At 57.1% G+C, this 24634-nt stretch overlaps 1 protein-coding gene and 1 long non-coding RNA gene across 15 annotated transcripts in view; one reads left to right on the top strand and one right to left on the bottom strand.

The window, feature by feature from the left end:
* The window catches only part of BCOR (BCL6 corepressor), a 119214-nt gene that overhangs the window by 39502 nt on the left and 55078 nt on the right, over nt 1-24634 (bottom strand). For 3 of the 14 annotated variants that reach the window (XM_061410432.1, XM_061410433.1, XM_061410434.1), the window contains exon 1: nt 4892-5170. The exons of 3 other annotated variants lie outside the window; for them this stretch is intronic. The gene's annotated coding sequence lies outside the window, so the exon portion shown is untranslated. Of the gene's footprint in view, nt 1-3456; nt 3694-4100; nt 4201-4891; nt 5175-5608; nt 5671-6431; nt 6455-24634 lie in introns of those variants that run through there. 8 more of the 14 variants (XM_061410420.1, XM_061410431.1, XM_061410430.1 and 5 more) reach the window with 7 other exon arrangements.
* On the top strand, nt 15167-20088 carry LOC133243477 (uncharacterized). Its single transcript, XR_009735090.1, has 2 exons — nt 15167-16863; nt 19668-20088. It is a non-coding gene; the product is annotated as an uncharacterized LOC133243477 (long non-coding RNA).

Genomic DNA, 24634 nt, shown 5'->3' with positions numbered 1-24634 from the left:
CGGTCTTCCCAATAAAAGCTGGAATTCCCGGCTGGGCTCAGACAAAGAGGGACCGCGGCAAATCGACGCCGCGGGCAAACCAAACCCAAGCCTAGTTTATGTGCACGTCTGGGGTCACAGAGGCGCCTGCTAATCCTCCCTACCGAGCAGGCCGTCCCCGCACGGTCTCCTCCAGGAAAAGAAAAAAAAAGCATACCTCCCCTTGATTTTGCCCAGAGGCCGAACTTCGCACTTTTTTCTGTTCACTAGACCCTGTGCGCCAACCTTAGCAAACAGGACTTAGAGCAGCCCAGCATCCCTTCCTCCCCAGCCAGGAGTGTAACGCTTACTCCTAGTCTTCCTCCACCATCCATCCTCTCAAGGTCAAGAGCTCAAAAATCTTTTAGAAATCCTCCAACCTGGTCAAGACATACCTTCTCCCCCACTCTGGCTTGGAAGAAACTATAACCAAGAAGCAATCTTAGTGACTGAGGGCCATCTACCCTTAGCTAGGCGCCTCTGCCCTCAGTTTCCTTCTAGCCAAAGACACGTTATTTCTCGGTAAATGAGTGTGTGAATGTGGTTGTGTGGCGCACATTTCCGTGCCCTGGTCGGTCTCCCTGGGCAGGAAAGTCTCCATCAGGCATTGAGGAGTTTTTGTCATTCAGCCTGTGTATCTAAGCGTGGATGTGTGCATATGAATGCTTTTTGTGTTTCCAAGTGACCCTCTTCACACCTTTAAATGGGCTTTTGTCTCTGGAACGAACTTACAGAAATTCTGCCCCAGTTTCCAGCTCAACAAAGTCTGGGATTTTCTCTCCTAGAATCTCGCTCTAGGTCTCAGTATTTGCATATCCATGTTTACATTCCTCTTGGCCAGTTCTTTATCTCTTCTGTATCTCTTGTTCCGTGTGGGCATCGGAGCCCAAGTGTCTTGATTTGTCTCAGCACATGTCATTCAGGCACACATCTTAATCTGCGCATTCCTGTCTAACAGTACACCTCCCCACGACTTACATTCTTGCTTTGCCTATAATGTGGTTAATTTTCAGACCAGACCAATGTTGGTTTGTAGTTTAAATGTACCTAGAGGATTCCCCTAAGATTACAATCCCTAAAAGGGAGAGGAAGGGGGAAGGAGAGGAGCATGACTAATGATTCATTTTTATATAGAGTAACCTACCCACCAATTGTCCACCTCTGCAAAAGCTAGACCAATGCCTTCAAGAGTTGTATTAAAATTTTAGACCAATTCAATGTTGAGTCCCCTGTATGTGTCCATACATACATTGCACACATCACTGTCCAATTCCTGTTTGGACGCTGTCTCCCTGAACATATCTGATCTGAACTCTCCACAAGTTAATGGTTAAAAGTGTCTCTACACAGACAACTCAAGAACCCTTTTGCTCTCTCCCATGCATACCTGCACACATGGGCCGAGCATTTCAGGCTTGGGTCGGCAGCAGTTTCCGTCAGAGGCCCCACCCCACTAAAGCTCTGAGCAGACCTTTCCACACCGGGCCGCTGGGAACATTGAGATCTAACCTCTGCATCTCTCAAACTCACTTCCTTAAGTGAGGGGTGCCCATTGTGTGTGTTCACATCTCCCCCATTAAGAAGTATCGGGTCAAATTAGATCACCTAGCAGCTGCGTCTGGTTCGTCGAAGAATCGAGCCGGATGCACCAGGATGTCAGCGTGCAAACACAGAACAGAAAAAGACAAACCCTGGGTCCAGACTCCCGCCCCCTCCAACCTGGAGGCTACTTTGCCTCCAGGAATTTCTACTAGACTCCCCACCCCCACTCTTCCCTTCGCCTTTAGAGGGTTAAGAGAAATCCTCGCAGCCTTCCCTTCACCCTTGGTCGCTGGGCCCGCAGGGTGGCTCGCTCACTCGCGGCTCACGGGAGTCTGCTGCCGCCTCCGCGGCCCGCCCCCCCTTCCGTCCTTCAGCCGGGAGGGAGCCTGCATGCCTGTCTAGACCGATCTATCACAGGCACACCAACAACACCCGTGAGAGCGCCGAGACCCTGCCCGGGTTCCCCCTGCCCGCACGGCTTCCCGGCGGACCGAACCCTGGAGCGTGACCGCACCGGCGGCGGGGTGGGGGTAGGAGCCTTCGGGCGCGGGCTGCCCCGAGCGCACCGCGCTGCCGCCCCGGCCCCCAGCGCTCCCGCCAGCCCGGCTGCCGGGACACAGTCACAGCTCTGCGCGCTGGGCAGTCCTATTTTTATCTTGTCTAATCCCAAACTGGGCGGGGAGCACAGGCGTCGTGCTTAGAGAACAAGAGATAGGCGAGGGAGGCGGGGAGGAACAGCCAAGCAGCGACGCGAGCGGGAGCGAGTTAAAGACACAGTCGAGGCGATCGAGAGCAGGAAGAAAAAGCGGGCTGCGCTGGGCCTCGGGGCTCCGCACGCAACACGCCGCCGGCGAAGTTACACTCGCCTCCCCGCCGCCCCTCGCCGCCAGTCCTTCCCCACTTCCCAGCGGCGCTCCCCGCAGCCCTGGCCGCGGGGCCCCGGCCTGTGTGGGAGGCAGAGGCCCGGCCGGCCCTGCAAAGAGCTGGAGAGAATCGCTAATGAGCTGTGCGGCCCATTGATCCGGAGAACACTTCCTAATTAACTCTCAGTCACCTACTGGTGACAGCGCCTCAAAGGACAGCGCTGGGGCCATCCAAGCCCCAGCCCCGACCTGCCTGCCGAGCGCCTGGCGCCCGAAACCCGCGCGCTCCCCTCACTACCTCAGGCCAATCCCGGTGAGTGGCGGCGTCAACCCGCATACTTAAGGCCGGCCTCGGATTAAACCTGGACGGCATATTAATCACCACCATCTCCACCCTTCCTCCACGCGGTGAAATCATGGCCCAGATAAACACGAGAACCACCACTGCAAAGCCCAGAGCAGATAACAAATCGGGGGTGGAGTGGGAAGGGTCGCTATGCAAACGTATTCTCCAAGTGTCCACGTACAGGAGTCTCGGAGGCCGACACTTAAAATGCCTTCCACACAAGCAATTCTGTTGGCAAAACCGAATCCAACACCTCGTAAGGATTGATTTCGGCCCGCGGTGTCCGTTTCCAGTGCCACAGGAAGTGTCAGATGGCTAGAAATACTCAAGTCTGTCTGCGTTCACCACCCACCACCTTCTGGGGTGGGCCATTTCCTCCGCTTTTTTATTCCCAAGTCATTTAAAAGATTTTTCTCCAGGAGGCTACCCCTAGAACCAAACAACACTTACCCCATCTCTGGCCTAATCTCAAAAAAAGGAAAAGGAAAAAAAAAAAAAACAGCTAAAACCCAGAGCAGTCTAGTCTAGACACAGGAGGCTCTACGGATACCTATTTGAAGCGCGCTGGTTTCTTTTTAAGGTTTGTTTTTAAATACACATAACCCTCCCCCCTCCTTCGCTCTTCCATTCCCCCAACCCCCACCCTTCAGACGCCGGCGGCGCGCGTCCTCGCGCGCGGGCACTCACTAGCTGAAGATCGCGGACTTTCTGGGAAAGATTCATTAACAGCAAATTAAGCCTCGCCCGGCCTCGGCCTACACGAGGCCAGGCTCAGCCGTCTCAGGGACTGGAGGACGTGCCCACTCGAGAGTGCAGGCGGCGGGAAGCCCACCGGGACCACGCGTGCCTCGAGCCACCCTACTCCGCACACGGCGCCCCAGGGCTTGCTTGGTAAACAGCCGGCGCACGTCGCCGCCGCCCCGAGCCCCTGAGTTGGCGGAGGCTCTGCAGCGCAGCCGCCCGCCTGCTCCGAGCGCGGGCCCCGCGGCGCGGAGGCGCCTCGCCCTCCCCGCCTCGGCGGAGGATCGCGCCGTGTGCGCAAGTTCCTCTTCGCCCTCAGCCTCCGCGCCGCACGCCCTCCGAGCGGGACCAACTTCCTCCGGCCACAGACTTGCACACGCCCTACAGGGCTTCCCACCAGACTCGTAGCTGCCCAGGTCTAGCCCCCACCCCCTCGCTCTCCCTTCCCGCCGCCGCCCCCGCACGATCTACCCCCGCCCCTGGGGACTCACAACTTGAAACCAACCCTACGACTTCGTGGGGAGGGTGGGGGTGGACTAGGGTCGCAGATTAAAATTTTAAAAGAACATTTACAAAACAAAGCGTCTGACCTGGCGGGCGGGTGGACGGGCCGAGTCGGAACCCCTCGCTCTCCTCGATTTCCTAGTATTTTTTTTTTAAATCCACGTGATTCGCGCTTTGGAGCAAGCCAAAAAAAAAAAAAACAAAAAAAACCCCGGGACTCCCCTCCCGAGTTGTGCGGCGGCGGCGGCAGCAGGTCGAGCTCGGCTCGGCCCGGGGCGCCCGCCACACACACCCTGCGCACGCACACGCCGTCGTTCCACGAGCAGGAACGAGCGGCCCCCGGAGAGGCGAGACGAAGCAGCGGCGGCTGGGGGTTTTTACAGTTCTTTCCCGAGTCGAAAAAGAAAGCAGACGGGAACCCGCCGCCCTCCCCTTCCTGCTAGCGAGCTAACGCCGAGCCGAGCTTCCCAGCTTCCAGCCCAGCTCCCCCCCGCTGCCCCCCCCACCGCGCCCGACTCGCGGCGCTCAGCGACGACCACGCTCCCGCGCACACAGGCACACACTAGCTGCAAACTTCCACTCCGTGAACTCCCCGCTCTCCTCCCAGCCCCCCGGGAGGCGGCAGCACCCCCCCCCGCCGCGCCCCTCCCTCCCCGGAGCCCACTTGGGGCCGCTTAGGTTGGCTGCATTTTTAAGAACTTATAGCTAGGAAATAAAAATGAAAGCGAGCAAAACAGCCAAAGTGAAGCGCGAGGCACAAGCTTCGAGGGGGTACGCGAGAGTCAAAAGAAACCACCCGCCGCGAGCGGAGGCCCCGAGGGAGGGGGCCGACTGCAGCCCGCCGCCTCCCCCGGGGAAAGGTGTTCCGGGCACTGACCTGAAATCCCCGGCCGGGGAGTAAGCAGAGAGCCTGCGATCCGGCGCTTTGAAGTTTTTCCCCGGAGCAGAGTCGAGGCGGCGAGGAGGAGCAAGGGGCGACGGGGTGGATGGGAACTGGTGTGCGGGGTTGGAGGAAAGTGGGGTGGCGACGTTGGCGACGGAAGAAGGAGCCGGGCCGGGGAAGCGCGGCGAGCAGCAAAGTTTGCCGTCCCCGGCTGCCCGCAGCCCGCTCGCGGCGCCGCGCTCGCTCGCCTCCCTCGCCGTCTGCTGCCAGCCGGCTGCCCTCGGGGTCGGCCCCGCCGAGGGGTGGGCTCTGGGCCGGGTGGGGGCGGGGCGGGGCGGGGCGGCCTCAAAGCCTCCGGGCAGGTGGCGACAACCCCGCGCGATCCTCCGGGCTCCGGCGGCTGGGCCGGGCTCGGTCGGGCTCAGCAGCTCCCGCACCGCCGCTGCTGCCGCCCGCGCTCGGGCAGGAGCCCCAGCGCCATGTTGACGGTTCGCCGCGAGCGCCCGCTCGGGCTGGGTGTGTGTGAGTGTGTGAGTGTGTTGGCCAAGTCGTCCCTGCGCGGCGACAGCGCGGCTTGGGCTCCCCGCCCGGCGGCTCACGGGCTCCCCCTCCGCCGCCGCCTCGTTCCCGCTCTCGGTCGCGGCTCCGGCGCGTCTCCCCCGCAGCCGCCGAGCTCGGTCCACGTTCAGCGAGGAGCGTAGCTCTGCTCACCTTGCCGCTGGGAGCCTGGGCTCCGTCTGCCGCCGCACGCCGCGATCCCAACGCGTCCCCCCTCCCTGGTTCCCTCCTCTTCCTCCTCCCCCTCCCTCCGCCCTCTCGCCCTCCCTCCCTCCCTCCCTCCCAGCAGCCGCCTCCCCTCCCCCCGCAGGCGCAGCGCTCGGGCGACAGCCGCCCGCCCGCCGCCGCCTCCAGCTCTCGCAAGTTTGAGCTCCCCCAGCCTCAGCTCACCCTCCGCTGCGGCGCCTCGGCGGTGGGGTTTCGGAGGGGTGATTCCCCAGTAAAGGTTTGCCCGAGTTTCCCCAGCCGTCATCGATCCTCGGAGCGTTTCGCTTCTCTGGGTCCGAACCCCAGACCACTTGGGTGGCGCCCCCCCCCACCCCGCCCCTTGCCCTCCCCTCCGCCGCTCGGACCGAGTTGGCTGCGCACACCCCGCCCGGGCGCGCGTCCTGGGCGAACCAGAGACCGACTCGGGCGGCGGCGGCGGCGGCGCGGGCGGCCGGCTGATCCTAAGCCGAGGGGATGGGGGCGGCGGGGGCGGCTCTCCCAGCCGCGCGCCGAGACTCCCCTCGCTACCCAGAAGGCCAGTGGAGGACCGCAATTACCATAAAGCGCCTCGCACTCCGCTCAGCCAAAGCTGTCAAACCCCAGTGGCAGCCGCCGCTGCCTCCTCTCGCCACCAGCTCTGCGCTCTCCCGGTCGCGCGTCCCCTCCGAGACCCAGTGGAGCCTGGCGGGTGCGCGTCGGTGCCCATCCCCACGTTGGGTCGCCCCTTCCTCCCGGAGGAGCCCCTTCCCATTTCGATGTCAAGAACTACCTTTAGACACCACCCTGAGCAACGGTGGCCGTTCCGCCCGAACTCTGCGCCCGAGTTCCCCGGACGTTTCGATTGTGTGGGAATTGTCTGGAGAGGCGGGGGACGGAGGAGGCAGCCCGTGGGGCACGAGGAGGCGGGGGTGGGGGCGGTAGGGGAGCGGAGATTCGCCAGAATTTATCCCCGTTCTCGTGCATTTCACAGTCTGCATCTCAGATGATTGGAGGGTCTGTCCTGGCCCCTCACCCCTGCCTCGGGAGATTATCTCCCGCGTTTTATTTTCCTTGGCAGGGAGCAACTTTTGGCTTACACCGTTCGCTCCATAAATTTCCACTCGGTAACGTCGTGCTGATCGGAGCTCGGCGGCGGCGTACAGCCTGCGCCCGCAGCAGTTCAATTCAATTGACACGTATTGAGCTTCTCCAGCGCACCCGGAGCGGCTCTGGGCGCGCGGGCGGGGGTGGTGGGTAGGGTGGGGGCAGGCAGGCGAGAGGGGGAAGCGGAGAGGCGAGGTTCCGGCCTCCCCGGAGCTCAGAGCCTCTAAGGCGAGCTGAGAAGCCCCAGTTCGAGAAGCAGGCGGGAAGGGATGGGAGTGGGGGGAGGGGTGTTCCGGCCTAACCGCACCCAGACCGCGGGCCGGGACATCACCGCAATAGGTGACCCACTCGGTTAAGGGATAGGGTCTTTTTATGCTGAAGGTGGGGGAGTCTCTTTCCGCCTAAGGACAAGATGGTGCAAGCTCGATGAGAACATCAATCTGAAATGGAGGTGGCTTGTAAATCCACACGGAAAGTTTTAAAATATCCTGGAGTGTCTCCATACCAAAAATAATCAAAAGCATCTCAAGTTGATTACTAAGTCAAGGTCAAGGCCAAAATCAGCTCTAGCTAGTAGATCCCTTTAAAAAAATTAGACTTAATCCTGACTATAGGATTGGTGTTAGGTGCGATTTTATTTATTCTGTTTTAGTTCTCAGTACATAGTTATAAAAACAGCTCTTTTCAAAGCAGAAGTGAAACATCTCTACCGTTTGAAACCTGAAACTTCAGGCAGAATTAAATCTTCATGCTCCAGAGCTGCTTAAAACAACTGATGCAAAAGACGGGCAGGCAAGTGCCCCAGTGAGCAGTCCCCAGCCCTGCGGGGCTGCCACCGCTTCCAGGACTCGCGCCTGCATAATAGAACGTATGCCTTTTTCTTCCCCGTCTTTCTGGAGGTGGATGTCTCTGAAAGCGAACCCACACATTTTTTTAATCTCTGGTAACAAGCAGAAAGACACCTGGACTATTATGCTGTAAAGCTATTTTTTATAAAGACATTTTAGGGCCAGACATTAAAAGTTATTAGACTGAACGCATGCAAGTTACAGACACAGCTGGAGAAAAGGCCCCTGGTTGTGTGTTGTAGCAACATTTCTTTTTGAAGCGACTCTTTTTATTCAAAACAAGTCTAAAATAACCAGGAAGGCTCAAGTTGGGTATTTGTGGGGAAACTCTCTGAATGCGGTTCAGAGGCCACAAGGAGGCAAGGAGGCCGCTGCGCCACTGTGGGCCTCGCGGGAGAGCTGGCCTGGGTGAGTTCAGAGCCGTGCCAGCCTCTTCCGGCTCAGTTAGGCTGCCGCAGAGACCCTGGCCCCTTGCCCGGCCACCTTCTCTCCCCTTCCCATGCCTCCCCAACTCTCCCCCCCAGGCAGGGGCCTTTCCCAGAGTTAAAAGTTGCATGTAACCATCCAGAACTTTTGGAAAATCCAGGAACCAAGTGAAAACCCGGAGCCTGCAGCCTCTCTGAGTCCTGTGGCCTCCCAGGGCTGCTGACAAAGGGGCCTGTTTGTCTACCTTTAAAAGTCCTAGAGTTAAAAATGAATTGGGGAGGGGGGTGGTGCTGTAAATGCGAAGGGGCCAGAGAAGGGCTGACTGTGGGAGAAATTTGATGCTGGAGACAAACAGACCAGTAAATTTGCCTTTGACGTAATTTGCAGCATTCACACACACACACACACACACACACACACACACACACACCCTTTTTAAGGAGTATTGCCTCCATGGTATCTTTGTGCAAGTTGGTGGGATTAAAGGGTTTCTCTTCCATCTCTGAGGGGATACATTTCCAACTCTGAGATTTTTAAAATATCTTATTAAGGGAGTCCTAAGAGGTATGAATGTATGTGTGAGGGAGAGGGGATTCATGACTCACTGGGAATTAAAAGGTGAGATTTTTCCTGAGGTGCTCTAAGGTGGAGGAGGAGTAGGGAGCTTACACCAATTGGCCCGATTCATTGGCATTGTTCCAGGGAGGAGAAGCAGTCCCATCTTACACCCCCACTCAGGAAGGGGCTCTGGGAGCTGGGGACACTGCGGAGCCTGCAGCGTGTGCGGGCCTCCTCCTGCTCCCTCCCTCCTCTGCCCTCCCAGGAGTCCCTGGGGAGCTGACCTGGGGGTCAGGCTGCTACACTCGGCACTCAGCAAGGGGAGGATTTCAATGAAAGCAGAGGAGGAGGCGGTGGCGGGAGAGAGCCAGCGAGTGAGCGCAAGGGAGGGGAGGCCGCAAAGGCAGCGGAGAAATAAAGAAATAGGCACAGAAAGGCGAGGTGCTTCCAACGGAGCTGCAGGGGCCACCCCCTCCCACCTGCCGCTGGTTCCCTGGGAAGGGCCTCCCAGTTAGAACCTATGGCTCTCGGGCACTCTCCTGCTGCCCATGCTATCCAGCGTCTGCAAATGGACAAGCAGGTTGGTGCTTCGAGGAGCAGGCCTGGAGCCTGGTTGCCCTTTTCCTGACAGGTTAATTGTGTAAGGCAGGCCAAGTCCTCTTCCACACCTTCATTCACTGCCCAAGCCCTAGGGGAAAGGCCATGCATCCCATAGTGAGGGTCCTACCTGGAGTTTGGGGGACCCTGGGATCCCAGCATGATGTGTGGGGTTTGTTTGTAACATGCATGTGGGGACTAAATTATAAAGCTTTATAGGCCCCAATGGGGCTCTTCAGCAGCTGTTCTCTTCTATGATGCTGGGTACTGAAATGGGTGGGATTGGGGTGATTACAGAGACTGTATTTTTATTTTATATATTGTGATCTACTTTAAGTATTTTTAAAAATACACAAACACCCCCAGGAACAGTCTTTCCTGGTCACTTTGTAAAAGAACTCTGGGCTTACCACGGGTGCCACTTAGAAGATCCACTGGTCCATCCCCTCAAGCAAAAGGCATCTTTGTCCCAGGGATTTCAGTTAACTGGAAACATCTAAAGGTAGCTGCCTTCCCTGGTAGGAGTCTGCTAGACTTAGGAGTCTCCAGGTTGAAGATGGCTGCTCTATTCTTTGAAGGGTTATTGGGCCTCCTCCGGAGGAGGGTCCAGAAGGCAGGCCCAACATGGTAGCAGCAACTGCCTCTCAAAATTTCTGGTCTGGGCTCGATTTCAGGCTCTGACCAGGCACGGGTGGGTGAACTACCGTTGACACTGAGGGGGGCTTTCTGAGAAATGGGTGTTGGCGGCTTGGGGAGGCCTCCTCTTGCGTCCCACCTGGTTCGGGCTTAAGAGACCTGAAAGCCGCCGAGCTGGGCTAGATGCTCCTGTAGATAAACTCGGACGCCACGTCCCGTCCTGGCTGCTTATTTAGCGCGGTCTCTCCAGCTCATATTTTACCTAGCCAGGGGCAGTGAGTGGGAACCACGGAAAGAGGGGGCGGAGAACACCAACTCTTCGCTCGCAGACCCTGCAAGGCGGCTTTCGGCCCGAGACATTTTCTCGGCAGCTTCCCTCCACGGCGGCCGCGGGACTCCGCTGACACGCACCACCCCGAACCCTTTCGCGGACAGCACCCCGGGGACTGGAGGGATCCGGAAGGCTCCGCCAGCCCCTCGCTCGGGGCCAGAAGGGAGTACGGCCCAGCAGATGGAAACGCGGCGCTGGCCTGTTCCTAAGTACCTCTGGGCCCCCACAAAGTCGGGCACCGAGGTGAGTGGAGCTGGGCAGCTGCCTAGGGAAGGTCAGCCAGGAACAAAACTTGGGGCTAGCGCAGGGAGGGAGATTCCAAACGGCCTAATCCGGAGCACTTCCCCCACCCCTCCCCGATGCCCCCTCCGGGTCCACTCGGCTCGGCCTTCGCCCTCGACGCGCGCCCCCCTACCCCTGCATCCCAGAGTCTCCAGCACTTTGGCCACCGCACAGCCCCCGGTCGCGAGTGGGGGGTGGGGGGCGCTGGGTGGTTTGTGTTGCGAGGCCTGACAGAACCTTCTGTGTGCGGCGCTCGGAGGAGGCTAATGCATAATGCACAGCGCCTGGAAGCCCGGCCATTAGCGGCCTGTCGGTGACACAGACAAACGACTGAGAGGGAGGAGATCTAGCTCGCTCTGGAGTTTAAATACACCAGCGTGGAGGGGAAACGCCATGATTTAAAAGTGTGTGTTTGCAGACATTCGCATATATTTTAATGATTTCCAGCAGGCCATGCGTCCCTGCCTTGCATCCCCCTCCCCCAAACGGGGATGTGTGCGGGGTGGAGAGGAGGAAAAGGCAGAGGGGGGGACGAAGGCAGAATGAGAGGCCTCAACCAGAGACCCACTGCTAGCTTTTGAGAGATGAAGGGAAGGTGAGGTTGGTAAACGCAGGGCGGAGAAAGCGAGGCCTAGGGAAGCCACACGACCCAAGGCCATACCTAGATTTTTTTTTTTAATCTGGCCATCCAGCCTTCCACCCCGGACTGGACCTTTTCTGCGTCGTACTAGAAAGGCCTGGGGGAAAGAATAAACCCTGCTACCCTGGCTTCCCCCAAAGTGTCCACATTTTTGAATCTTCCCTTTCCACTGACAATCCTGAGACCTCCTTCCTCCCCGTTTAACACACCAGTGTTTTTTAGCAATTAAGGCGAGAAGGGGGTGGGGATAAAGATAAGCCAATTTTTTTTTCCGCCATGCAAGTGTGAAAGATAAGATAAGGCTAAGCTGAGGCAAAGCGGCTGCTTACAACCTCCCCTCAGCGATTTTGATCGGTCACTTCTTATCTCGCAAAAATGCTCCTTTCGAAAACTGCATCAAAAAAAGAAAAAGGCTGAAGGAAAGCATTTTCATTTGGAAGTGACATTTAAAACCCACCTCCTCTACACCAGCAACCCCCTCCTCATCCGCGGGACTCCCCAGGAAAAGTCGCACCTCGACTACAGGGTTTCAGGCTTTCTCGTGGGGGGCAGGATTACTAGTGTAATTAGGCTGAATAAAACCAGGGATGCGTGATCAGGAATTATCCTGCCTCCAACCCCAAGCTCGCAGCCGGGTTTTCCTTCTCTGAGTTCCTGATCGGTGTTTGTGTTTCATCGTCTCGCTCGTGTGTTGAAACTAAACAGGTAGTTATATTTGGGAGGGTCATATAACTATGTCAACACGAAGTGGTTGTTAATGAGAAATAATGAGAAACTCTGCTGATTTTTACAGGCCCCTGTAAAGGAAGGAAAAGGCGTCATGAGCCCCGGAACCTGAGAACCCTCAGCCGAACCGGACTCTCGAGGAGCCTTATAAAATCCTTTTCTCGCACAAAAATCTCACCAAGGGGTTTCCGGAAGACTTTGTTGAGGGAGGTTTCGGTATTGAACTCCAGGCCTGCAGAGCGGCCTGTAAATTTCCCCCAGCCCAGCCGCTGGCCAGATCGCGAACATCCAGGCAGGCACCCCAGGCCGAGTTGATGAGCCTCTGCGCCCACCTCCGGCTTAGAGCTCCCGAGATCCCACCTCTTCACCCCTCATCCCGGGTTTGCACCTCGGCGCCGGGCGCACACTGAGTCGGCCCCCTCCGGGCGCGACCTAAAGCCCGGGGCTAGCCGCGGCCGGATAGTCCCCGGGGAGTCGAAACCGCCGAGCGGGGAAACCCCTCCTCTCGTCCTTCCCCGAAAAGCCTGGCCGCGGCGTAGGCGCCGAGCGAGCGGGCATCCGCTGACAGCCGGGCCTCACGTAAGGCCCACACGCGTCCCATTAGTCAGCCTGAGTTCCCCTCGGGCGAGCCGTCTGGCGCGGCCCCAAGGCCGGGCGCGGGAGGGGACCGGGGTGCGGGGCCGCGGCGAGCTGGCAGCGGGGCGGGGGCGCGGGCTCTGCGGGGCCCGGCCGGGCTCGGTTCCGCGTTCCTGGGCCCGCGGGTAAGCTGAGCCGGCGGGGCAGGCCGCTCCCTGGCTGGCGCCGAGGCGCCGAACTGCGCTTCACGTGCCCGCCATATCAGCGGCGGCGGCGGCGAGGAGCGGGGGCTGGGAGGCGGGCCGCAGCTCCCGCGGGGTCTCCGGCCCCCACCTCCCCCGCCCTGCCCGGGGCCGGGTCTGGACCACCCCGCAGCCCGCAGCCCCTATCCCCGCGCCGGCCGAGATCGGCGCTGCCAGACGCAGAGAGGTTCCTAGGGCGCCGTTCCGAAAGCTGCGCTGCGGCGGCAGCCAGAGGAGGGTGCTCCTCGCGGCCGCCCCGGGAACTTCCCAGCCGCCCCGCCGCCGCCGCCGCAGTCACCGGGACCGGAAGCCCTTGCGCCGCCCCGAGCGGCCTCCGCTGGCCCCCAGGGCTGTTCCAGACGAGGGCTAGTTGCGCGTCACCTTCGATCCCTCCTGGTCTCAGGTGGCCGTCCTCGCCCTGGAGCATCCCCATTTAAACCCGGAGGACCCTACTCGCGGTCCAGCGAGACCTTTCTCTATTACCACCATCAGCGCGGCTCCCCCCGCAGCTGGGACGGGAGGGGCGCGGAGCCGCCACTCCCGCCGGGCAGGAACACCTGCTCCCAGGCCCTGCAGCTGGGCGCGTGGTGCTGGGAGAGGCTGCCTACTGTTGTGTGCAGAGATCGCGGAGAAAATGGGGCTCCGAAGCTCAGGTCCAGGCGCAGCCGCGCCCCGGCCACCCCCATCTCCCATCCTTTCTGTGCAATCAGGCCCGAAGTTCGGGGAACTGGGGTCTTCCTGAGGGTCGAAGGGCCGCCAACCGTGGGATCCGGCTTCTGGCCTTAAGAGGTCGTTTGCAAGACAGATGGGGCAAAACCTGTTTTGGGAGCCATCCCGGTGTCCGCCCCCGCTCTCCAAACCAGACACACTCATCTCCCCTCGGCCCTCACTCTAGCCTCCAGCGGGGGACCAGAGTAGGTCATGGCGGCACTGGTACGGGGTTCGGACTTTGGCACTCCGCGTGGAGAGGGCCGATGGACCCTCCCCATCTCCTCCGTGCCCGGAGGAGATCGGGCAGCCGAGATGACCTGCGCCGCTTGCCCTGCCTCACCCCTCCTCCCCCGTCCCGCCCTCCCCGGCGCTCCTGGCCCAGGGCCCGGCCGAGGAAGGCGTTGTTTTGCCAGCGGGAGCCGAGCGAGTGCGCAGAGAAAAGCCTCCCTGCTCTAATGAGAGTGCACACAGCGCTGCGGCGAGGAGGATGATTACCCGGCGGGCGGGGGGGCGCGGGCCCGGGCCGCGGGCGGCGTGTGCGGCGGCCCCGCGGGCCCGGAGTCCCCGCCTGTCTGGCTGCTAATCGCACGCTTTCTGCTGTTACGGAGGCAGGCGGGAGCCGGCGGCCGAGCCCAGCGCCGGCGACTCGGCGGGTGACACGGAAACATGGCGCAGCGCCCCTCCCCCGCCCGCCCTCCCCGCGCTCCCGCCTCCCGCCTCGCACTTCCTCCCGCCCGCGCGGCTTTTGCAGTTCTAATGCTCTGCTGTCCGCCCGGCACCATTACGCTAGCAGCCGCTTCTCGGCCGCCCCGCGCGTCTCTTTCCCCTTTGTTTTCGGGGTCTATAGAAAACGTTTGCTTTTGTCCCGAGCTCTCGTTAAACCAAACTTGTGGTGGCAACGGAAGGCGGTGCGGGCGGGGAGGGGCCCGGGGATTTTGGCAGAACCGACCAGAGCGTGGTGGAAACTTCTCTCGCTGGGTTCCCCACCACCCCGCCTTCCACCCTCCCCTCTCACACGCAGGCCGATCTGCCTGCAGAAGCTTCCCCCCTTCTCCCCCGCGAGGCCTCAGTGCTCCAGGAAGGACGTCTGGGGTAGAGGGGCTATGACCAGGCATGAAGATCCTAGGGTGCATGTCTGTGGGCCCTGAGTTTGGGGCACTCGGTGACTTTGCTCCTTGAAGCCCTGACTTGCCTCTCCCTCCCTTTGGTCATTCGGGGCTTTGTATCAGCCGGTGGATTAGGAAGAGGAGGGAAGAGAAGAAAGTGGTTCACGTGTGTGGTTTTTATATTAAGGGTTTGTTGGAATCTCTCATCCAACTGTATAGCCTCTTTTATAGGATCTACGGTGAGAAGGGGGAACGTGGGGCCCATGGGGGAAAGGGTCAGAAACCTAGGCCTGGGAGCTGGATCTTACTTTACTGGTCGGCTCAGCTACAGTCGGTCCGCAAGCAGGGTGGGGGTGGGGGGACCCTGCAGAGTGGGGGAAGGACGGGAGAGTCAGATCCCTCGATCCAGGAGACGCCAAACCTCCCTCCCGGGGGCTAGAGCGCAGGTCCCCCCGGCGCGCTCCCCAGCCCAGAGCGCACGCCGTGGCTCCGCACCGGAGCTGCTCAGGCGGCAATTTTTTAAGCCTGCAATTAAGCGAGGCGTCGCCGTGTCCTCTGCTAGTGTCGATCCTGTCAGTCGCACATGGCCTTGGTGCTCCGGTCCGAGGCCTCGCGATTAGTCACAGGCTCGCTTCGCTCCTTCCCTAATCCGCCTCTGCAGGCAGCCTGGGGACGCGGCCGACTTGGCGGCGCTGGCAGGGAGCCACTGCGCGCGGGGCGGGCTGCCTGGCCAGTACCAGCCCCGCTGCGCCCGAGCCGGCGCGGGTCCTGGGGTGCGGGCTTGGCATTCCCTCCCTGCTTCACAGCACCCCAGGCTGGGGCGACGGCGCCCCTCCTCCTCTCGCCCCACTCCGGGGCCTGCGAGATCTATTTGTGTGGTGTCATTTGCATAAAAATAGGACAAGTGTTTCAGTGCGTTCGAACGCGGGAGGCGAAATCCTTATTGATGTGTCTGTGTGGAGCCCTCGGTTGTCGGAGCGGTTTGATTTAGGGTGTTTGTGTTGCCTTCTGCTAGAAATGAGAGGAAATCCTGCGCAACGCCTTCGGCGGCCCGGGCCCCCCAGAGCATCCCCCTCTGCGCGCCTGGAACGGTCCACCGCCTGGACCCCGGCGCCCCGAGTCCATAGCGAGCAGGTTGAGGGCCAGGCGGGGGACCCATTATGACTCATAAAACCGGGCGGCCTAATCACCAGCTGCCAACCCGTTTACGTGTGGAGCTTCCCGATGCTCCCTTAGTCCGGCCTGGGCCTCCAGCAGGTTCGCCCTGGACACAGCTAGAGCCACTCAGTGGGGGCTGATCAAGTGGTTGCTCATTCCCGTCGGTAGCGAGGCTTCCCTTCCCGGGCGACCCCCGCGCTCCCAGCCTTTGCTGCTCGCCAGCAACTCCTCAGCTTGGACAAATAGCTGGGAGGGCGCCGGCCGCGCGGAGCCAGTAAATCAATCATTAACTCCCCGGCGAGGCCTGGCCAGGGGAGGGAGTGGCGGCCAGAGCCTAGTCCGCGGGGCCAGAAGGAGGCCTCCACCCCGGGTTGGGAGCCGTCCACGCGCCAGCGGGCAGGGTGCGTGAAAGTGGGTCCCCCCCGGGGACTCCCGATCCCCTCCAGAAGCCTCCGCCTGCCAGGCCTTTCAAGCCCGCACCTGGCCTCGCCGGGCAGGTCGGGTTACTGTGCGGCCCCCGAGCGGGCTGAAACACTAACGAACCGCCCCGGGCCTCGCGGCCTGCTCTCCCCTGGAGAGCCTGCCGTGCTTGGGCAAGCTCCTCGGATCCGGTCGGGCTCCTCCAGACACCGGCTTGCCAAACCAAACCGATCGCCCCCGTGTCGACTAGTCTCCCTGCGGCGCCCTCCCCACGGAGCCCACCGTGGGGCGGCACGCAGGGGGTTAAAAGCTCCGGTTCTTCCTGGCTCCTCGGCTGCGTTGAGGAAGCGCTGATCAAAGTGCTTGCGGGGAAGGAAACACACACGCACATTCGGGCCTGGGTCGAAGAAGGGCGACTGGAGAGACTGGTCGGGAGCCGCCTGCCTCGGCCCGCTTTCCCAGACTCCCGGGAACGCGGCAGCGGCGGCCCGCGCGATTCTCTCTGCGGAGCTCGGCGCGGCGGGGCCGGGAGGCCGGCGAGGAAGGGAGGGAGGAACGAGGGGGCGGGAGGCGAGCCCGGGCTGCGCGCCAAGAGGCCCAGAGCCGCAGATTAGTCACCGCTCGGCTGGGCGCTCACGGGTGCGCCCGGGAACCGGGAAGGCAGGCGGCGGCCCCGCTCCGCCGGGCTCCCGGGGGCTCGGCGCCGCGGTGCGGGTGCCCCTGCCCCCACCCTCGCGCGCCTCCGGCGCGACTGGATGGACTCTCGGGGGCTCGCGCTGCGGAGATCCACTTGTCAGTTCAAGGGCAGGACAGAAACTCTGCAAGCGGAGTCTTGCGAACAGGAAATTTCTCATTGACAAGGTGCTACCCCTCCCCCACGCCCGGCTTCAAAACAAAACAAAAACCAGGCGCGAGCGGCCAACGCACTCAACCCGGGCCCGCCGTGGCCTGCGCCCCCTCAGCTGCCTGGGCGACCCCTGCGGCTCGGCCCAGGTCCGGGGACCAGAGAGCTCGCTGAGCCCCGAGCCCCGGTCCCCGAGCGCAGGCGGCCGCCAACAAACAGGCCCGGCGGGCAGGTTGGGCTCGGGTCCCGCCCGGGGCGCCCAGCTGTCACGCTCCGGGGCCCCGGCAGGGTCGGGCGGGGGCGCAGGACCCGGGAGGCTCCGTGCCTTCTCGGGTTATGAACCCGGCGGAATGGCTTCGCGGAGCTGGAGGCTGCCGGGTCAGCGGCTCCCCGGAGGCGTGGGGGGCGGGGAGGCCGCGCGGCGCCGCCAACTCGGTGAATCCCGCTGCGGGGACCCGGGAGGGCGGCGAGCTCGGCCTGGCAAAGTTCCTGTAGGAACTCCATGTTTAGAAACTCCAGCGGCGTCGCGGGAGGAGGGGGCGAAGAGGGCGCGCGAGGCGCGCGGGGGCAACCGGCACTCGCCTTGCACTCTCGGGGAGGGTCCGGCGCCCCCCGGCCCCAGGCAAAGTCTGGAAGGCAGGGACGGCCGGGTCCCCGGGCCCGTTCTTTTGTGTCTGCCCCTCTCTTTCCTCTGCTCTCTAAAGATGTCTAAACCCGTTTCATTTACTGAATTCAGCCAGGAGAGCAAGGCTGCCTTTTTAGGGACCCTGATTTCAGGGTAATTTCGTATTTGACACATGTAAATACTTAGTACTCTCAGGTAAGGTCAAATTATTTATCATCTTAATTTATATTTCAATAGGCCTACAATTTAGAGGCGCGAAATGCCTCCTTATGAATCATTATGGTCTATTAGGGGAAGTAATGTATAAACAGCACTATTTGGGAGGGAATCACTTATGTTGACATTTAAATGGCTCTTCAATAGTTAAAAAAAGAGACATTCGAGTGCCTTTGATTAAATATACAATTTACACGACCATCAGCAAAGCCATCAGGAATATAAATTCTTTTTGGGATTTTATTTATTTATCCCCCCCCCCTTTTTTTTTAAGCCTTCCAGGGTGTGCATGTCATTTAATCCCTATGGGAAAATCTAATGGTTTTTCAGAAACCCAGGGAAATCACTGGAAGTGTGAGCAAACTCCACCAGCAGGCACACCCAGTGGGATGTTTGTAGATCTTTGTACCTCAGTAACAAAATCAACCACTTTCTAACAATATTGCAACCGACTTTGAAACATCCATAGCTTCCCTGCTGGATTGGAACCTTCCTGAAGGCCTGTTTAGGAACCTGCTGTTCTCAGCTCTCAGCACAGGGCCTCATACCATTTTAAGTTATCCTACACCTGCTAAAATATCACTGGGGAGGCTCTTCCTGGCTGCCTCCCTCCCCCACCTCCATGCACTCTTTACTGAATTACTGTTGCATTCATTCCCTTGCAGCATCTTCCATCTTTAGAATGCTCTTCCTTAACCCCAGTCCCGGCTCCCTATTTATCTGTTCCCCCGCACAGCTGTACTTCTCAAAAGAGGTGTCTATGTCCATATAGTATTTCCATTTCCTTACCTTGTGTGCAGTCTCAGAGTCAGCTAGTTTCAAAGTCTAAGATATTGGGATACATTGTAGCTTTGAAACAGCATAAGCAGAAACAATGTCCAGCAATGACAGGAAGGTACATGTATACAAGGTAATATTCTGCAGCTATTTTAAAAAATCTGCTCTGTAGTACTGATAGGGAGTGACCCCTAAGGTCTATTGTTAGGGGAAAAACAGAATGTTCAGAACAGAAGTATATAGTATATTACAATTTGAGTACTGTTTACACCTTGTACCAAAAAACAACGTGGAAGGATACAGACACCTGTTTGTCCAAAAGGTAAACATCTTCAACACTGCACCCCCCACCCCCAGCACCACTTTCTTTTCAGAAATGGGAACACAGTGCACAAGCTATTCTGTACCTCAACTATGAAACTTTCTGCTACATCTTACAGATCATTTTCTATATCAGCACTTGGAGATGGGCTTTGTCTGTGCCAAGGCTTATGGAATTTCACTGTATAGATGCATCATTTATCACCTTCTTCAACCCACACTCTTCAACTTCCACTCTCCCTAGCTATTCTGCAGAAAGGGCTCAAGATCACCTGTCACTTCCTTTTGCTGCTGGGAGGTGGATTGCGGCGGCGGGGGGGGGGCTGTTGCAGTTCAGGCCTTCTTTGGCCTTAGAAGCACTAAGCACCCCTGCCCACTCCCCATCTTAGCTTCCCAGATGCCACACACACACCTGGTTTTCATCTTTTAGTCTCTTTCTGGACTCTTCTCTACGCTCTACTAGTTGCCTTGGGCCTGGGTCCTTCTCCCCTCCCCTAATATCACCCAGGCCCATGGCTTTAAATACCACCTACTTGTGATGGCCTTTTATACAGTTCATGAGGTTCTCACAGCAAGCACACTGGGGTGGTTTGCCATTCCCTCCTCCAGTGGGTCACGTTTGGTCAGAACTCTCTGCTATGACCCATCTGTCTTGGATGGCCCTGCACGGCATGGCTCATAGCTTCAATGAGTTACACAAGCCCTTTCGCCACAAGGCAGTGATGCTGGACAGCATCAATGAACATGAACTTGGGAAAACTCTGGTAGATGGTGAGGGACAGGGAGGCGTGGTGTGCTACAGTCCATGAGGTTGCAAAGAGTCGGACACGACTGGGCGACTGAACAACAACTTGCTGATGACCCTTCAATTTGTTTTTCCAGTTCCAGACCCCCATACCAACTGCAGAACTGGCATCTCAATCCATCCATCTTCGACCAGCTTCATGATAACAATAGTGAACACCTGCAGAGTGCTGGCAACGCTCTTCTAAGGACTTTCTAGAAATTAACGATTAATCCTTACAACTTCCCTCTCAGGCAGGTAGAATCATTATCCACATTTTATGAATGAGGAAACCAAGTAGGAGAAGTCATAGAACACTTCCAAAGTCACTCGGAAAATGGTGGAGCCACGACAGAGGGTGAGATGGTTGGATGGCATCACCGACTCAATGGACATGAGTTTGAGCAAACTCCGGGAGATGGTGAAGGATGAGGGAGACTGGTGTGCTGCAGTCCATGGAGTTGCAAAGAGTTGGACATGACTGAGAGACTGAACAATAACAACAAAGATTCAAACCCAGGCAGTCACAGAGTCCATGTTTTTTTCCCATTCTGCTTCATAGCACACTTAAAACTGTATTCTTTAAAAAAAAATCAATCTATAGATATTTGGGGGTTATTTACTAAATGCCACACCCTGTGACAGGTCCTGGGGAAAGAGTGGCAAGCAGGGCAAAATGTCCCTTAAAAAAGGGACCAGCTGTTCCCTTGAATCCTGCCCTTTGTCCCAACTCCCTTCCCTGTCACAGAAAAGTCTCAGCCACTTAAGTGTTTAAAGCAGAATCCTGAAGGTGGGAGGGAAAGGGTCATTCTAGACCTGTCTCCATCTCCCACCTCGCCTTGCGCTAGGTCTGCTGGCAAGGCTAACTGATTCTGCTACTGAATGTTTCTATCCAGTCAACCTCCTTCTTCCCATTCTCCCAAATCCACCCTCACCAGGGCACCATCTTGCTGGGATGAGCATGCAGGGTTTCTAGTCCTGCTGCCTTCTGCACTGATACTCTCACCCCCCTCCAACCCAGGCTCCACATGGCAGCTACAAAGGTCTTGCAAAAAAAAGTCACATGTCACTACCCCACTAGTTCCCACTGCATTTGGAATAAAACCCAAACTCCTGAACAACGCTTCCAGTCCCTGCCACCTCATGGCTTGCCACTGTCTGACTCACTCTCTGAGGCCCAGCATACAGGGGCCTGTTGTTAATAGGCTCTGAGCATTCCTCCCTGGGCTGTTGTCTCCCCAGCGAGACTGTATGCTCTGTAAGGACAGGGCGCGTCATAACTGTACACTGACTTTATACCAATATCCAGCAATGAACATGTATAAACATAACATTCTCATAATGTTGTTTGTAGCACATTTGTGGCACATATAGATGCTAAAAAATTTTTCTTTCATTTTTTGCTGCATCTCACAGCATGCAAAATTTTATTTCCTAGACGAGGGATAGAACCCACACCCCTTGCAGTGGAAGTGCAGAGTCCTAACCACTGGACCACCAGGGAATTCCTCCTAAAATACTTGATGAACAGTACATGAAACACTGAATGCTTCATACATTTTGCTAACTCTAATCAATATTCTCTATCATGGCCAGAGAAGAAACCAAATCTAAGAGAGCAAGACAGTTGTGGGCGTGCATGCCAGGAAAAACAGAGTGTCTGGGCTTGTGGCGGGTAGCTCTGTAGTTCGGGTGAGGATCGAGACCACAGAAATTAGGAAAGTCAAGCATGAGGCTGGAGGAGCTGTTACAACCCAGAAAGGCTCATGGGAGCGTGGGATGCAGGTATACAGGTCTTTGCCAGAGTTCCTGGGTGTGCACACAGGGGGCAGGCCTATCCTTGCTAAATACCACTGAGTATAAGCCTCCCAGAGATCAGAGAGGGACCTCCTAGCCCAAGAGCAAGACATAGCCCAAACCAGAACCTCTTTAGTGTATTCTGCCTGTTGCCAACCATTGGGTCCTTTCTTGGTGGCAAAAGCTTGAGACTACCTTTCTGCTCCAGACCCTGGGGAACCAGAAGAGTGGCTTCTGGTCACAGGTGAGCCTGGGCAGTCGGGAATTTTTCTCTCAACGCCATGACATTCGACTTTCAACAGTAACCATGTCGTTATGATGCATTTGCTAGCAAAGAGAGTCTTTTTTAAGGATGAATAAATTCCTCCATGATAAAAACAGCTACTGTTTATTGAGAGCCTTCACTCTTTTCAGTTACTTTATTAGGTACATTCCCAAGTTACCTCACGGAAGCCCCCAAATAACCCTATGGGTTAGGTATGACGATTCACATTTTAGAACTGAGGAAACTGAAGCTCACTATTGCCCTCCCCAAATACACAGCTAGTCTAACTGAGGCTGGTGACGGGGATTTTATCTGACTCTAAAGCTGGGCTCTTTCCAGTAGAGTAATTGTTTGTCTCCCACGCATATGTACCGTTCCCCCAAACCTTAAACTATTTCTGGGATCAGATCCGTCATAGTTTCTCCAATCCTGTCCTTCTGGGGTCGTCTTGACAACCCGCCAACTGCAGTAAATATCACAAAAAGAGTTTGTTTCTTTCTGGGATCAGCAGGTCTTGGCTGATCTGTTGTGTTCACCATGGGAACCTAAGAATTTATCATCTGCATGAAGGCTTGCCTTCCTCCCAGGTAAGCTTTAAAAAAGTGTGGGGCCAAGTTCAAGGAAAGGACTTCCTCCCCAGCACAAGTAGATTGTCTAGCTCTGTTTGGAAAGTTTCTGCACCTCCACCAATACTAAATTATGGCTGTTTGGCGAGATTATAAACCACCTTGCCCTTTCAGACTTCCGGGCAATGTTTTTCCTGGCTTTGGGCTTCGATAAAAATTACTCTGCTCTCACCATGGAGAGACAGCTAAAGCAGGGAAGAGAGGATATCGGAAAGACCCACCACACAGCCTTTCTGAAGCCCTTGAATTTGGGGAAGAGAAGGGCCGCTAGCCTTTTTCAGCTCTTAGAAGAACAATCACTAGGATTTATAAAGGGCTCACTATCCACCAGGCACAGTTGTAAACATTTTATAGGCATTGCTAATCTCATTTCATATAGAAAACTACCCTACAATAAAGCTACTATTAGTGTCCCCATTTCACAGATGAGGAAACTGAGGCTTAGAGGATAACTAACTTGCCTGCTTGCCTGGACACTCATCGCCGGATTCCTAGAGCCTCAAGTCTGATCCATGCGGTCTTTCCGATTCTCCAGGCAATGTCATTACTCAGCCAGTTTCTCAGGTGCATCATCACTGGGCACTTTCTTTGGATCTAAAGGAAACGGCCTTCACTGCATCCTGGAGTGTCACTGATGTCCCCTGAGGACACGACAGCAGTGAATTTGTCCCGAAGGTCCCTCTGAGATGCCTCTTGCGTGCTGTCACTTTCCAAGACACAGCCCGTTGAGGGCGGACGAAGCTCTGCGATGATGCCCATGACAGAGTGCGGTCATCCCTGCCCTGGTCTCTTTGACAAAAGCATGCTGGGCAGTCGGCGGGTGCCCTCACCAGTTCAATGCCAGTGGCTGCGCCGGGACCTTCCTGACCTACTTGCTGGCACAGGGAGCGTGGAGGAGGGAAGATCAATCTCCAAGATAATTTAGGTTCTGTCTTTCTTCAAACCAGCCTCTGTCCTCTGCTCTAGGTCTGCCGACGATGATTAATGCGCCACCGACTATTTCCTCTCTTCAGCTTGTCCCTGGCTTTGGGCTTTATTTTACAGCCGTTGCCAGAGTTTCTCCTCAGCAGAGAGTAAATACTCAGAGATTGGAGCACAGCCCTTGGTGTTACTCAGAAAGTGTCCCAGGCGGCAGGTGGCACAGGGCCATCCCTGGAGTAGGTGATGCCACTGTTTAGGGTTCAGTGCTAAACCACCACCTCCACCAATGAAAGCTTAATCTTTTAATTATTCTGAAAATACCCAAACTAAGCATTGCAGGGAAGGCAATTAATAGAATTCATACGGTCTAGACCTCATTTGTAATTATATATTATTATTTTTCTCCCTACTTTGTTCCAATAATGATTTAAGGCTGCTTCCAAAGATACACAAAACCCAGCAAAGATAAATAGAAGAAGTGGGACATGAATTATACTGTCATGCCTGCTCACAACCTCCGTGCCCCATCCCACATAATAGAACTGAATTCATAACGCCTTTCAAAAATGAGGTAATTCTGCTCTTTTGGTGGCAACACTAGGCTCTTTGTAAAGCAAGGGGGTGGTACACAGTAATGAAAGGACCGGGGAGGGCCCAGGAGATTCCATTTCTAATGATGGCGCCCTTGCTGTGTGACCTTGGGCAAGTCATTCACCCTCTCTGGACTTGGGAGTCTGAAATCCTCAAACGTCTCTCCCCATCTCTGAGGTCCCTTCCTCCGCCACCCCCTGCCCTCACCATCACCATCACGTGGGCAGGAGCCAGCACTGCCCATTTGGCACGAGGTCTCCTAGGAATTACTGTCAGAGAAATGGGTTCCCAGGAACACCTCTCTCTCTGCCCGCCCTCCCTCTCTCCCTCCCTCTTTCTCACACACACGCACACACATACACATACACACACAGAAATCTTCTGGGAAACTAGAACAATGGACTTGAATTGTCTCTTCTCCTAAGGCAAGGACCCTTTTCCAATCTTTAGCTAAAGAGACCCTTCCAGGATCGGGTGAAAGTGAAAGTCGCTCAGTCGTGTCCCACTCTTTGCCATCCCATGGACTATACAGTCCATGGAGTTCTGCAGGCCAGAATACTAGAGTGGGTAGCTGTTCCCTTCTTCAGGGGATCTTCCCAACCCAGGGATCAAACCCAGGTCTCCTGCATTGCAGTGGATTCTTTACCAGCTGTGCCACCAGGGAAGATCCTTCCAGGATTGGATAGCGTGGAGAATATCCTTCTTGGGAGGCAGGGGGTCTCTCCCTCCCTCAGCTGTAAACTACTTTCCTTCCTCCTCTTGCAGTTCAAGACCCTCTTAGAACCCAGCCCACCCTCTTAGAATCCAGATCCAGTCTCAGCTGCCTTCACTCCCTCCTAACCCCATCTTCCATTTTTTTTAATCC

The sequence above is a fragment of the Bos javanicus genome, chromosome X (assembly GCF_032452875.1).
Source record: "Bos javanicus breed banteng chromosome X, ARS-OSU_banteng_1.0, whole genome shotgun sequence".
Classification (NCBI taxonomy): domain Eukaryota; kingdom Metazoa; phylum Chordata; class Mammalia; order Artiodactyla; family Bovidae; genus Bos; species Bos javanicus.
This window is presented reverse-complemented; position numbering and strand designations above follow the sequence as displayed.